Consider the following 12,776-nt stretch of genomic DNA (forward strand, 5'->3'; position numbering starts at 1 on the left):
GGAAGGGATCACTCTCATGCAAAATTGGTTCTACATGACACGTGTTCTTTAAACATAATTTTGTAGACCACACATAAAATGTTTTAGCCATGTAATTGTATTTCACTTAATTGGAACACTTGCTTGCAAGATCTTGGGTATAGAATTCAAAAGTATGGATATAAGTAGAATATACCCTCGCCTTTTACTTAGTGTAGGGATCCTCAATTTTCCAGAGACCCTATAGAGGGTAACAATAAATATTTTTTTCTTGTTAACCTTGTGCGTCTCGGTTGTTTATATTTAGCTGAAAGCTTTCACTGTATATAGATTTAAATAACAGTACATGCCTACATATTTACAGTGCCTGTGAATGTTATTCAATTGTTAGTCATACGATAACTTGTGTAGGTATTGCATTGGAAGAAATATATATGTCCATTTTACATAAACCAAGAAAGGATATAGGTTTTTTTCACTCTAGGTTACTTTTTTATAGAGAAAAATTCATGTTAAATTCAGGTCACCTTCAAGATTTACAGAGTATCTTGTAAAATTTATCTGCACAAATTACAAATATCACTGCGTATTAGAAAGAAAAATTATCAATCATATTCATTCAGCATTGGGCGGCACACAATCAAAAACCTTCCCAATTAATATTGAACCTGTAATTGACCTTATCCCTGTTCGAGTTAAGAAACTGATGTCCAAACCAGTTAAATTATGATCTTCATGGACCCACACTTCTGGTCCGTATATCAAACGGCAACGCTCAGTAAATAAACCAACCATCCTAAAGGCTACCTCCTTGAAGAACATAGATGCAATCTGACCAATAGAAAAGGATCATTGATTAGTCATCACCTGAAAAATACATAATAATGTTAACATCGAATTTATAATGTTAACATTAACGGAATTTATTGTAATGGAATGGGCTACATAGCAAATTGTATGAACGCGGATGCAGGCATATAAGAGGGTTTAGTCATGTCAAGTTACTGGTAATGATACTCATTAAATAAATCCTTGCCACATACATGAATTAACAGATTAAGTCCTCAAAATTTAGGTAAAGGAAAACATAAAAGTGAGGACGGAACATTGATTCCAAAAAAGCATAATGACAGTGAAAACAAGTTGATCAAGACAGATATAGAATGATAAAACCATACATGTCAGTAAAGTCGTGATTGAAACTTAAAATCCACCAACAAATAAAGATTGCAAGCCCCTGAAACTGAGCATGGATTGAATTCCCATACGTTTATCAAATGATCAAACAGGATATCCTGTGAAACAGTTGTCTGAAAATACAAAACATATGGTATAAGGCTATAAGCACAACAAAATAACAATCACTAGAAACAAAGAACGAAATTCTATTACCATAAACAAGTTGATTTCATGCTGTCCCTTTCAACAAACCAGCGAACCCCAATCCTGCTAGTGGTTACTTGGCTTGACCTATTCCCATAGAAGTGGGAACAACTGCCAAAAGCCCAAATAACACTTTTTGCCGCTTCTAGTTTTAAGATGTAACATTATACCCTCTTAACTCTCTTTTAGCAATTTTCACACTTGAGTGATACCAATAGCCGATGATGTAATACATTATATAGAGTTGTGTAGCAACGACATATTGGAAAAGTGACTCCATTGCATTGGCATGAATAACATACTGGCAACATTTTTATAGAAGCAGATTCGACAGATTTTAATGGTAGGGAAAAGAGAAAGTAACAATAATCATCCTGAGTAGAGAAAATGAACTACCTTTACACACTTTGGTCTCTCCAATTCAACATGAGAAACATAACTTTCAACAAGGAATTCAAATTCCAATGCAGCATCAAATGATCCATCTAGATAGTGCCTAAGTATTTTCGACCTTTGATGTCAAGGGACAAACCCATGGTAGAAGTCAACAACTACAACAACATCAAATAATTGCTTTGGCAAGTACCTAATAATCAGAAAGTGTACTAGCTCACAAATACAATTATGCACTAAAATGATCAATTTGTCTAAATACAACATAGGAATTAGGGATTGGGGAGAAAGAGAAGCGTGTTACCCCAAAACGCGCTTCTCTTCGTAAATTTTGGAAAGAACACCTTCTTCACCATCTCCACATCCAAGAAAGTGCCTTGTTTAGACAGTAGCATTGTTGTTACTCAACGCTCCCATAAACGGGGAACTAGCAATGCAACATCCAAGGGACTGAATCTGATTGGTGGCACCGCCAATGAAGGAGGTAAGGCACCGACAATCATCAAATTGTTGCTACTTCTCCTCCTAATTAATTGAGCTATGTCGCTTCTGTGTGACGCTAAGAAATGGAGTGCCTTCGTGGTGGACAAAAATACCGGCATTTTTTCTTTAGTTCAGAAAGAATTGGAAGATGGAACCCTAAATTGAGAAATTGAGCAAGTTTTAAAAACGAAAGAATGAGAATAGGAAAACGGCAGATTGGGATTGGAAATCGAAAGTGAACATTTGAATATGGGAAAACAAGGAAATAGAGAGAATTTTGGAATAAGAGAAGACGCAGAATCGAGAAAGAAATGCTAAGATAGAAATAGAGAAGGCGTGAAAATATGGTGGGCATTGGTTGAAAGAGATGAAGATGATGATGATGGTGGGATTCAAAGTCCATAGTACAAATATCATAACGCCCCACATGGTTAACAAGTCACCCCTTTCATGCTATGATACTAGTTGACTACACACGTGGACTACTTCACCCCCTTCCTTATCATTTACATTAAAATATTAGTACGTATTATATTAAATAATTTAATAAATTATTATCTACATCTTAGGTAGTTAGTATTTTAGTACTATTATCTTATTAAATTATTTCATATAATAGTACTAATATTCAGGCGTGAACAACAAGAAAAGGGGTGAAGTAATCCACGTGTGATGTCAACTAATATCATAACATGAAGGGGGTGGCGTGTTAACCATGTGGGGCATTAAAATCTTTGAAGTTTGGATTTTGAATTCCACCATCATCATCGTCTTCATCTCCTTCGACCAACGCCCACCAAATCTTCACGCCTTCTCTGTTTATATCATAGGTTTTTTTTCTCGATTTTGCATTTTCTTTCACTCCAAGATTCTCCCCATTCCCCTGCTTTCTCATATTCTGGGGTTCACTTTTGATTTCCAATACTAATACGTCGTTCCCCCATTCTCGTTCTTTTGTTTTAAAACCCGCCTAGTTTCCGAATTTAGGTTTCCATCTTCTAATTCTTTCTAAGTTGAAGAAAAAATGCCGATAGTTTTGTCCACCGTAAAGGTACGCCACTCCTAAGCGTCACACAGAAGCGACATATTACTACTATTATCTTATTAAATTCTTTAATACATACTAATATTCAGGTGTGAACGACAAGAAAGAGGGTGAAGTAGTCCACGTGTGTGGTCAACTAGTATCATAGCATGAAGAGGGTGGCGTGTTAACTACGTGGGGCATTTAGATCTTTGAATTTCAGAATTTGAATCCCACCATCATTACTGTCTTTGTCTCTTTTAACTAACCCCCACCAAATCTTCACGCATTCTCTATTTCTATCTTAGCGTTTCTTTCTCGATTCCACGTCTTCTCTCATTCCAAGATTCTCCCAATTCCCTTACTTTTCCATATTCTAGGGTTTACTTTTGATTTTCAATCCCAATCTGTCATTCCCCATTCTCATTCTTTTGTTTTAAAACTCTCCAATTTTTCAATTTAGGTTTCCATATTCCAATTCTTTTCAAGTTGAAGAAAAAAATGCCAGTATTTTTTGTCCACTGTAAAGGCACTCCGTTTCTTAGCATCACACAGAAATGGCGTATTAGTAATATTATCTTTTTAAATTATTTAACATAATAGTACTAATATTTAGGTGTGAACGACATAGAAGGGGGGTGAAGTAGTCAACGTGTGTGGTCAACTAGTATCATAGCATGAAAGGGGTGGCATCTTAACCACGTGGGCCATTAAGATCTTTGAGTTTTGGACTTTGAATCCCACCATCATCACCATCTTCGTCTCCTTCAACCAATGCCCCCTAAATCTTCGTGCCTTATCTATTTCTATCTTAGCATTTCTTTCTCGATTCCGCGTCTTCTCTTATTCCAAGATTCTCTCCATTTAATTTTCTTACTTTCTCATATTCTAGGGTTCACTTTTGATTTCCAATTCCAATTTTCCGTTCCCCCATTCTCATTCTTTCATTTTAAAACTGGCCCAATTTCTCAATTTAGGATTCCATTTTTCAATTATTTCTGAGTTGAAGAAAAAAATACTAGCATTTTTGTCCACCGCGAAGGCACTCTGCTACTTCGCATCACGCAGAAGTGGAGTCGCTCAATTGATGGTTGTTGGTGTCTTACCTCCATCATGGGCGATGCCTCCAATAAGATTCAGTCCCTTGTATACTGCGTTGTTGGTTCCCCACTTACCAAAGCATCGAGTAATGGCAATGCTACTATCCAAACGAGGCACTTTCTTGGATGTGGAGATGGTGAAAAAGATGTTCTCTCCAAAATTTATGAGGAGAAGCGCATTTTGGAGTAGCACTTCTCTTCCTCTCCAATCTCTAATCTCTATGTCAAATTTAAACAATTTGATTATTTTAGTGTGTATTTAATTGGAACTTGATATGGTTGATAGAGAATACACTTTGTATTTGTGAGTTGATACGCTTTCTGATTATCAGGTACTCGCTAGAGCAATTATTTGATATTGTCGTTGTTGACTTCTACCATGGGTTTGTCCCCTGGTGTCAAAGGTTAGGAACTATCCAGATGGATCATTTGATGCTTAGTTAGAGATTGAATTTGAATTCCTTGTTGAAAGTCATGTTCTCATGTTAAATTGGAGAGACCAAAGCGTATAAAGGTAGTTCATTTTCTCTACTCAAGATGATTATGGTTACTTTCTCTTTTTCCTACCATTTAAGTGTGTGTTTGAATTATAGTTTGCAAACGGGAGTTTGTATAAAAGTGATTTTGCAAACTTGATTTTAATGAAAAGTAAGTTTGTGTTAACGTGATTTATGTTTGGCAATCTTTATATCAAAATGGATTATAGTAAAATAAATGTTGTTTGGAATATACTACTCAAAATCACTTTTAGATGAAAAATTACTAAAAGAGACATCAATTTAAATAATTTTTTATATTATCCTATCATTTTACTTTAGATATTTGAATAAATCTTATTAATTTATTTTATAATAAAATTAATATTTACTTACTAAATTAAAGTAACATATACAAATTGATAAAATATATTTTAATACATAAAAATACTAAAGAGAGTACTATATATTTTATAATGTCAAACAAAAAGAAAATATTCTATATTATTTTAGTACCGTTACTCTTCTTTAATTTAGTATCATTTTTTACTATAAATTTTTATAATTAGTATATAATAAAAACAAAAATAAAGTACAATAAGAAGTACAATAAAAACAAAAAAATTTCGTACAAACATAGAATATAATAATTACAACTAACAACATATATCATATAAACAAAAAAATTACAATAAGAAGTAAATAAAATTCATATGAATAAAACTAAATAAAAAAATAAAAAATTTTATACACAACATAAATATAGTACAATAAAGGATAGAAAAAAAGAATTTATATAAACAAAAAATAATAAAAATATCATAAAAATTAATAAAAATAAGAATTTATACCAATAATAGTTGTCATATGAATAAAAAATATAATAAAAATATAACATCAGAACACTAAAAAAATAATATCATAATACAAAAAATAATATAAAAAATATTTATATATAAATAAAAAATATAATAAAAAACATAAAAATCAAAATATGAAAGAGAGTACTAAAAGTAATAAAAAAAATTAAAATATTTATCTTGGCGGTGATTGTAACAAATCTGAAAGATTTTGATGAAAAAAATTGGAACCAAGAACATACAAAAAAAACTAGTGTGAAAATTATATGGTTACTTACATCATTTTTATAGAAGAAAATGAAGGATAAGATTGGTAGAAGAGGAATAATTTTCTTACTTAATTTCTCAATTGTAATTAGCCTTCCCCAACGTGAACCCAAAAGCTAGAATTTTTAGCTTCCTCTAAACGTACGTTTAGAGGCAAAATCACTTATGGGTTCAGAGTTTCAAAGAGTTGCCAAACATAAAGATGAGACGTTCAAAGCACTCAAACGAGCTTCTCTCTTCTCCAACGTGAACCCCAAACACATCCTAAATCTATTGGATTCTGCTTTGCTTTTATAAAAAAGTTAGCAGTATGTTGTTCATACCAATGCAATGGAGTCGCTTTGCCAATATGTCATTGCTACACATGTAATACCCTAACACAGAGAACTTTATGCCTAGGTCGTAAATCAATGGTGATGAGGCGCTATGACCTCTAAAAATAAAATACGCATACACACACGCAGCACGCACGCACACACACACATGTTAAATTGGAGAGACCAAAGCGTATAAAGGTAGTTCATTTTCTCTACTCAAGATGATTATGGTTACTTTCTCTTTTTCCTACCATTTAAATCTGTTGGGTTCTGCTTTTATAAAAAAATTTGGCAGTATGTTGTTCATACCAATGCAATGGAGTCGCTTTGCCAATATGTCATTGCTACACATGTAACACCCTTACACAGAGAGCTTTATGCCTAGGTCGTAAATCAACGGTGGTGAGGTGCTACGACCTCTAAAAATAAAATACATACACACACATGCGCGCACACACACACATATTACTTTTACTAGGAGCCTTGAAGAAAAGGTTAACCAAAACCAAGACCAGACAATTTTGTCACTCTCGAAAAAGCGATAAGATAAAAGGCTTATACAGAAAAACCAAGAGACATATGTATATCAATATAGAGTTCCAAAAATAGGGATACATAATCAAGCTCTAGACTCAACCTGCGAAACAAAGACTGGCTATATATATATATATATCAATCCTAAGTTTTCAAAGTCAACCTCTAAGAGGGACAAAACATGTTTATACAAAAGCGGAGAAGGTACACATATATAACTAAGTACTTAATATAAAAAGCCCAAAATGTAAATCTTCGCTCCCAAAGAGTCTCCAACACACTCAGCAAGGTGCCTCATATCCTGCACCTGAAAAACAACATGTATAAAATGAGAACCAAAGGTTCTCAGCATGGTAACAGTGTCCAAAAGATAAGATATAAAGCTCTGTGAAGCCGAAGGCAATCCTAGACTGTTGAGTTAAGAAATTAACTAAAATTAATTAGTGATGACAAATATTATTTAATTGGGTAAAATAAATAATTAAATGTTGATTGTTTATAATTATATGAAGCTAATTATTTATTGTTGCAATACTACAGCCCAAATGAAAATGGAAAATGAAACAAGGCTGATGGGTTGAAAACTCAAACAAAGTCCAAAAGAAAACAAAGAAAGGAACCAACGGGCTAAGCAAATCAAAACCGATCCAAGTCTGTGTCCATCAATTTAAGTTGATCCCACCAAGCTTCTCACACAAGATTGAAGTCTTCACTCTTTCTCATTGCTTCCAAAGCAACGTTCCTTTCCTCTCTGTCTTAGTCAAATCACTGAACTTAGAAAAAGTAAGAAAGAGAGCTTAGTCACTAAGCTAGTCATGAAAGAAGAAGGAAAGAGAAGGTTAATCAAAGAAGGGTAAGGTCTAATCACCCATATCAAGAAAAGATCAGAAAGCTCAAGGTAATCTATTTCCTCTTGCATGCAACACACTTGTTTTTCTTCATCTTCAACTCCCTGTATCTCCGTTTTGAGCTATATGGAAAAGAGGATTTCTGTTCCTCTCTGCTGTAAATCCACGGTCTCAAAAAAGTCTTGGGGACCAAGTTGGTGTTCAAAGGCTCAGATCAAGTTGACCATTGAAAGACTCTTGTGGTTGCCGCTTTATGGCTTTCGGTCAAGATGAGGAAGTCAGAATCAAAGTTTCTACTCTAAGGTTTAATGAGAAAAAGTGAATCTGTGGGTTGGTGAAGCTCAAGGCTCAAGGTGTTGACCTTGGAAGAAGAACCCAGCAACATGCAAAGAGATAAAAGAGGTTTGCTGTTCATTCAGAAACCAAGGAGAGAAAACCAGAGTGTGAGAATAGTGTTCTGAAAAGAAGTTCCTCTACTTGGATAATACTTTCTTTCAAAGAAGCATTTGGCCAATACTGAAGAACTGTATCTGAGGTTTGCGAATCTGGTTTTGCACATAGCAAAGAGGCTGCTGATGAAGTCAATCTCCTTCATGTTTTACAGATTGTAAAGTACTTTTCTATGTTTATCTTTCTGTAATTTCTTGTGAGATAAGGCATTGTGAGAAAGCTCAAGTAAAAGCCATGAGTGAAAAAAGGCTGAGTGATACACTTGAGAGAAAAGCCTAGAGTTATTTCAGATTTCTTTAGGTATGTCTATGTCTTGTATCTTGTACCTGTGAGGTATCCCTTTCTTAGTTGGGTTAGCACTAAGAGTGAATAGTTAGGTATTAGCATAGCCAATGTCAAGTTAGGTTAGAACTTGAGTGTGAAAGGATTGGGTCAATCCTGTGAAATTGGTGTATGTAATACTGTTAACTATAGTGAAAATTCTTCCACTGTTGTGGAGGAGACTGGATGTAGGTTGCATAGTACAAGGCAACCGAACCAGGATACATGCTGGTGTTAGCTTTTTTCTTCTCTGATAAGTTCTGTTTTCTGATATTCATGAGACAAAAATAAATTGTCTCATAAATTTTTGCTGCTGAGTACCAACAGAATCAGAATTGAAAGTTTGTTTAAAAAGGGTCATAACAGCAACTTAAAAGGAAGGCATAGATTCAACCCCCCTTCTCTAAGCCTACCACAACCTTCATAGACTTATACAACCCAGATCAAAGCCTAGAGTTCTCACTAAGCCAAAACTATGGTAATTCTATCTAGGGGTTCTATTCTATCTCTTCAATTCTAATTCTCTACAAACCTACCAATCACCAGGTGGAATAATCCTTAGCGTCACCTCTGCCAGCATGAGGGATCTCTCTATTGTTCAAACAAAGACAAAGCATACAAGTAATACACAACTAAGAAAATAGATACAACATTTAAGTCATTTAGCATACAAGCATAGATAAACAGTTAGGCAAGCCAAAACACAATATACATACTCAAACAAATCATACAATGCACATAATGGATGTCTGACCTATGATCGATAAGTCTCATCTGTCAGTTATCCAGCCAAACCCGACATGTCCGGTAGCGAATCCTGGACAGTCCCTGCATCACACATTCTCAAGAGTCTATGCATATATCTATATTCATTCTTTAACCATCTCATTAGGGGAGATCTTTCCGAAAAGGTATAAGTGTCCGGTCACACTTGCGACACAAGGTTAAAGGAATGAGATGCAAATAAATTATAATTACCATCATGGAGCAAGTGGGGTGAACCGCAACCCTTGCTACTACCCAAGAAGCTCAAGTCATCATAACCCGGAGTAAGTAGGGTGAACCAATCCCTTACATCTACCTGAGGAGCCTCAACAACCAACATGGAGCAAGTGGGGTGACACCACAACCCTTGCATCTACCTAGGAGGTACGTTCTCATATGTTTATGAGGAATAAAGGAGGGGATCTTAACCTCCTACCATCTCACTGGAGGCGATTTTACAATACCAGGAGGAATAAAGAAGGGTATCCTCACTTTCCACCATCTCTCTGGGGTCGCACTTTTGAGAAAAAGTGCTCAGATGAAACAATTATGCTCAATATCAGTTTCATAGTAAAAGTATATTTATGCAAACTTATCTTCTCTACACTCCAATATGTTCTCTTTGATCCACTCAGTCCACTCTACAAACGCTCTAGTTAAATACACCACAATTCTCTACAATCCTAGGTCACTGGCTCTAAACTTATAACCGAAAATTACCCCTTTATTTCACTCAGTACTCTTTTGTTTGTCCGAAAACCTAAACACTAGCTATCGTACCTTAAACAGGTGTTACAGAGGTTTAAAAAGTTAGAGAAGTTGTTAAAAACTCAAAATTACAACTTTTTCAAAGTAGGGTGGTCATGCATATGCATGCCACCCTTCGCATACGCATGACTTGAAAATTGGCCAAGTCGTGTACGCAACCACCTCATGCGTACGCGAGTGTGTTGGACAGAAGAGAGTCATCGCGTACGCATGCATGTTTTCGCGTACACATGCTGTTAAAATGCCAAAGTCGCGTGCAAAACAGCGCTACGTACACTAAAGTGCTAGGCAAAGCCCGAAACTCGCGTCGCGTGGAACATTTCGCGTATGCATGCCTTAGGTTTTTCAGAAAAGCTGTTAAGTTTGTAGAAATCAGTTTTTTACACTAAACTTCAAACGCGCATAACTTTTTTGTTAAAAATTATTTTTAGTTTGTTCTTCGAATGTTATAAACTTCACGGAACCAATTTTCATTCAAAATAAGTTTCACAAGATTTGGGGGGACTGGAAGCCAAGTTATGACCCTCCGAATTTGGTTAAAAATCAATTTTTACCAAAACGTTTCAAATCCTTTAGTTTTCAAAACTCTTAAACCAAAACCAAACTAAACATACCCAAACCAATATCAACACAGCCAAACCAATACCAACACCTCAAAACCTCAATTGATTCAAATATTTACACTCAAAATCTACCAATTTCTTCAATTCCTATCAATCATCATCAATATCGACATTTTTTATTCATTCCACAACATCACAACCATTCTAATGCCTAACACCCTTCAAATTCACTCAGTCCAACAACTTCACCAATCATTCATTTCACAACATATCAATATACATTCTCAATTTTTAATCAATCAACAATTCAACCTATCTTACGGACAACTAGTCTAAGTCTCACACAACATTACAAATTAGCTAAAGAAAACCGAAACCATACCTTGACCGAATTTCTCCAAACTCAAAACACTACAATTCAAGCTTTTAAAACTCCAAATCAAACCCAAGAAGCTCCAGCCACCAAAGCCTATTCCAAGTGCTCCAATTCACCAATTTAACTTCAATCAACATAAAATTCAACCTAATTCCATACAATACCATCATATCAATGCTAAGGTTTTCTAATTCATCAATTCACAAGGATTTAGTGATTTCTTACTTTACCCACTTATGATTGGAGCAAAACCCAATTATTATCCAATGCTAGAGAACACATAAACCATCAAAAACACAATTTCCTCAATACCGATGAACTAAAAACGAAAATCATAGCGAAGGGAAGAATTGGCTACGAAAAACAAAGTTTTTTACCACTTTTTTAAATAAAAATGAAGAGCTCGATGAGACAAATGCGTGGCAACAAACGACTCGTCAATCGGAGCTCCAAATTGAAAGTTATGGATGATTAAAGATGATGATAAATAGTGCTTTGGTTAGGTTTTGTCTCCCTTTACCGTTTCAACGTGGAGCTCAAAGTGGAAGGGGTTTTGTGGCTGAAAATCCTAACTTTGGGTTTATATATGTTGAGCCTTGCCCGATTCAATCAGTTTAGTCTGATAGTCCGATTTTGAGGCAAAACATTTAAAATTAGTGTTTTAATTCATATTCTAAATATTTTTACATTTCTAAATTATAAAATTTAATTTTCTAATTTCTGGCTCATATTTAATTTATTAGATGATTATTTATTAATTTATCGGATTTTACAATAGAACTCTACATAATATATTACATCATCGACCACTGATATCACTCTAGTGTGAAAATTGCTAAAAGAGAGTTAAAAGGGTATCATGTTACATCTCAAAACTAGAGGCGGCGAAAATGCATGTGTTATTTGGGCTTTTGGCAATTGTTTCCACTTCTATGGGAGAGGTCCGGGCCAAGTGACCACTAGCAAAAATAGGGTTGGCTGGTTTGTTGAAAAGCGCAGCACGAAATCAACTTGTTTATGACAATAGAATTTTGTTCTTTGTTTCTACTGATTGCTATTTTGTTTTAAATTTTTAGACAACCATTTTACAGAGTATCCTATTTGATTATTTGATAAACATATGGGAATTCAATCCAAGCCCAGTTTCAAAGACTTGCAATCTTTATTTTTTGGTGGATTTTAAGTTTTAATCACTACTTTACAAACAAATATGGTTTTGTCATTCTGTATCTATCTTAATCAACTTGTTTTTATTGTCATTATGCTTTCTTAAAAATAATGTTCTGTCCTCACTTTTATGTTTTTCTTTCCTTAACTTTTGAGGACTTAATTTGTTAATTCATATATGTGCCAAAGATTTATTTGTTGAGTATAATTACCTTGACATTACTAACCCTCTTATAAGCCTGCATCCATGTTGATATGTAGCCATTCCATCACAATAAACTCCATTAATGTTAACATTATAAAATCAGTGTTAACATTATTATGTATTTTTCTGGTGATGACTAATCAATGTTTTTTTTGTTAGTCAGATTGCATTTATGTTCTTCAAGGAGGTAGCTTCTAGGATGATTGGTTCATTTACTGAGCGATGTTATTTGATATATGAACTAGAATTGCGGGTCCATGAAAGATCATACGAAGAAAGGGCATAATTTAGTTGATTTGGACATAAGTTTCTTGCCTCGAATAGGACTAAGGTCAATTTACAGGTTCAACATTAATTAAGAAAGATTTTGATTATATGCTGCTCAATACTAAATGAATATGATTGATCGTTTCTCTTTATAATATCCACTAATATTTGTAATTTGTGTAAATAAATTTTACAATACACTTTATATAATCTTAAAAGTGACCTGAATT

General features: G+C 34.4%; 2 pseudogenes; one reads left to right on the forward strand and one right to left on the reverse strand.

Annotated features, from left to right (window-relative positions):
• Positions 1 to 486: 486 nt before the first annotated feature.
• On the reverse strand, positions 487 to 2,357 carry LOC107626895 (uncharacterized; annotated as a pseudogene).
• Positions 2,358 to 3,262: 905 nt separating this feature from the next.
• Positions 3,263 to 12,565, forward strand: LOC107626894 (uncharacterized; annotated as a pseudogene).
• Positions 12,566 to 12,776: the final 211 nt, after the last annotated feature.

Source organism: Arachis ipaensis, chromosome B2 (assembly GCF_059453495.1).
Source record: "Arachis ipaensis isolate K30076 ecotype BB chromosome B2, ASM5945349v1, whole genome shotgun sequence".
Classification (NCBI taxonomy): Eukaryota; Viridiplantae; Streptophyta; class Magnoliopsida; order Fabales; family Fabaceae; genus Arachis; species Arachis ipaensis.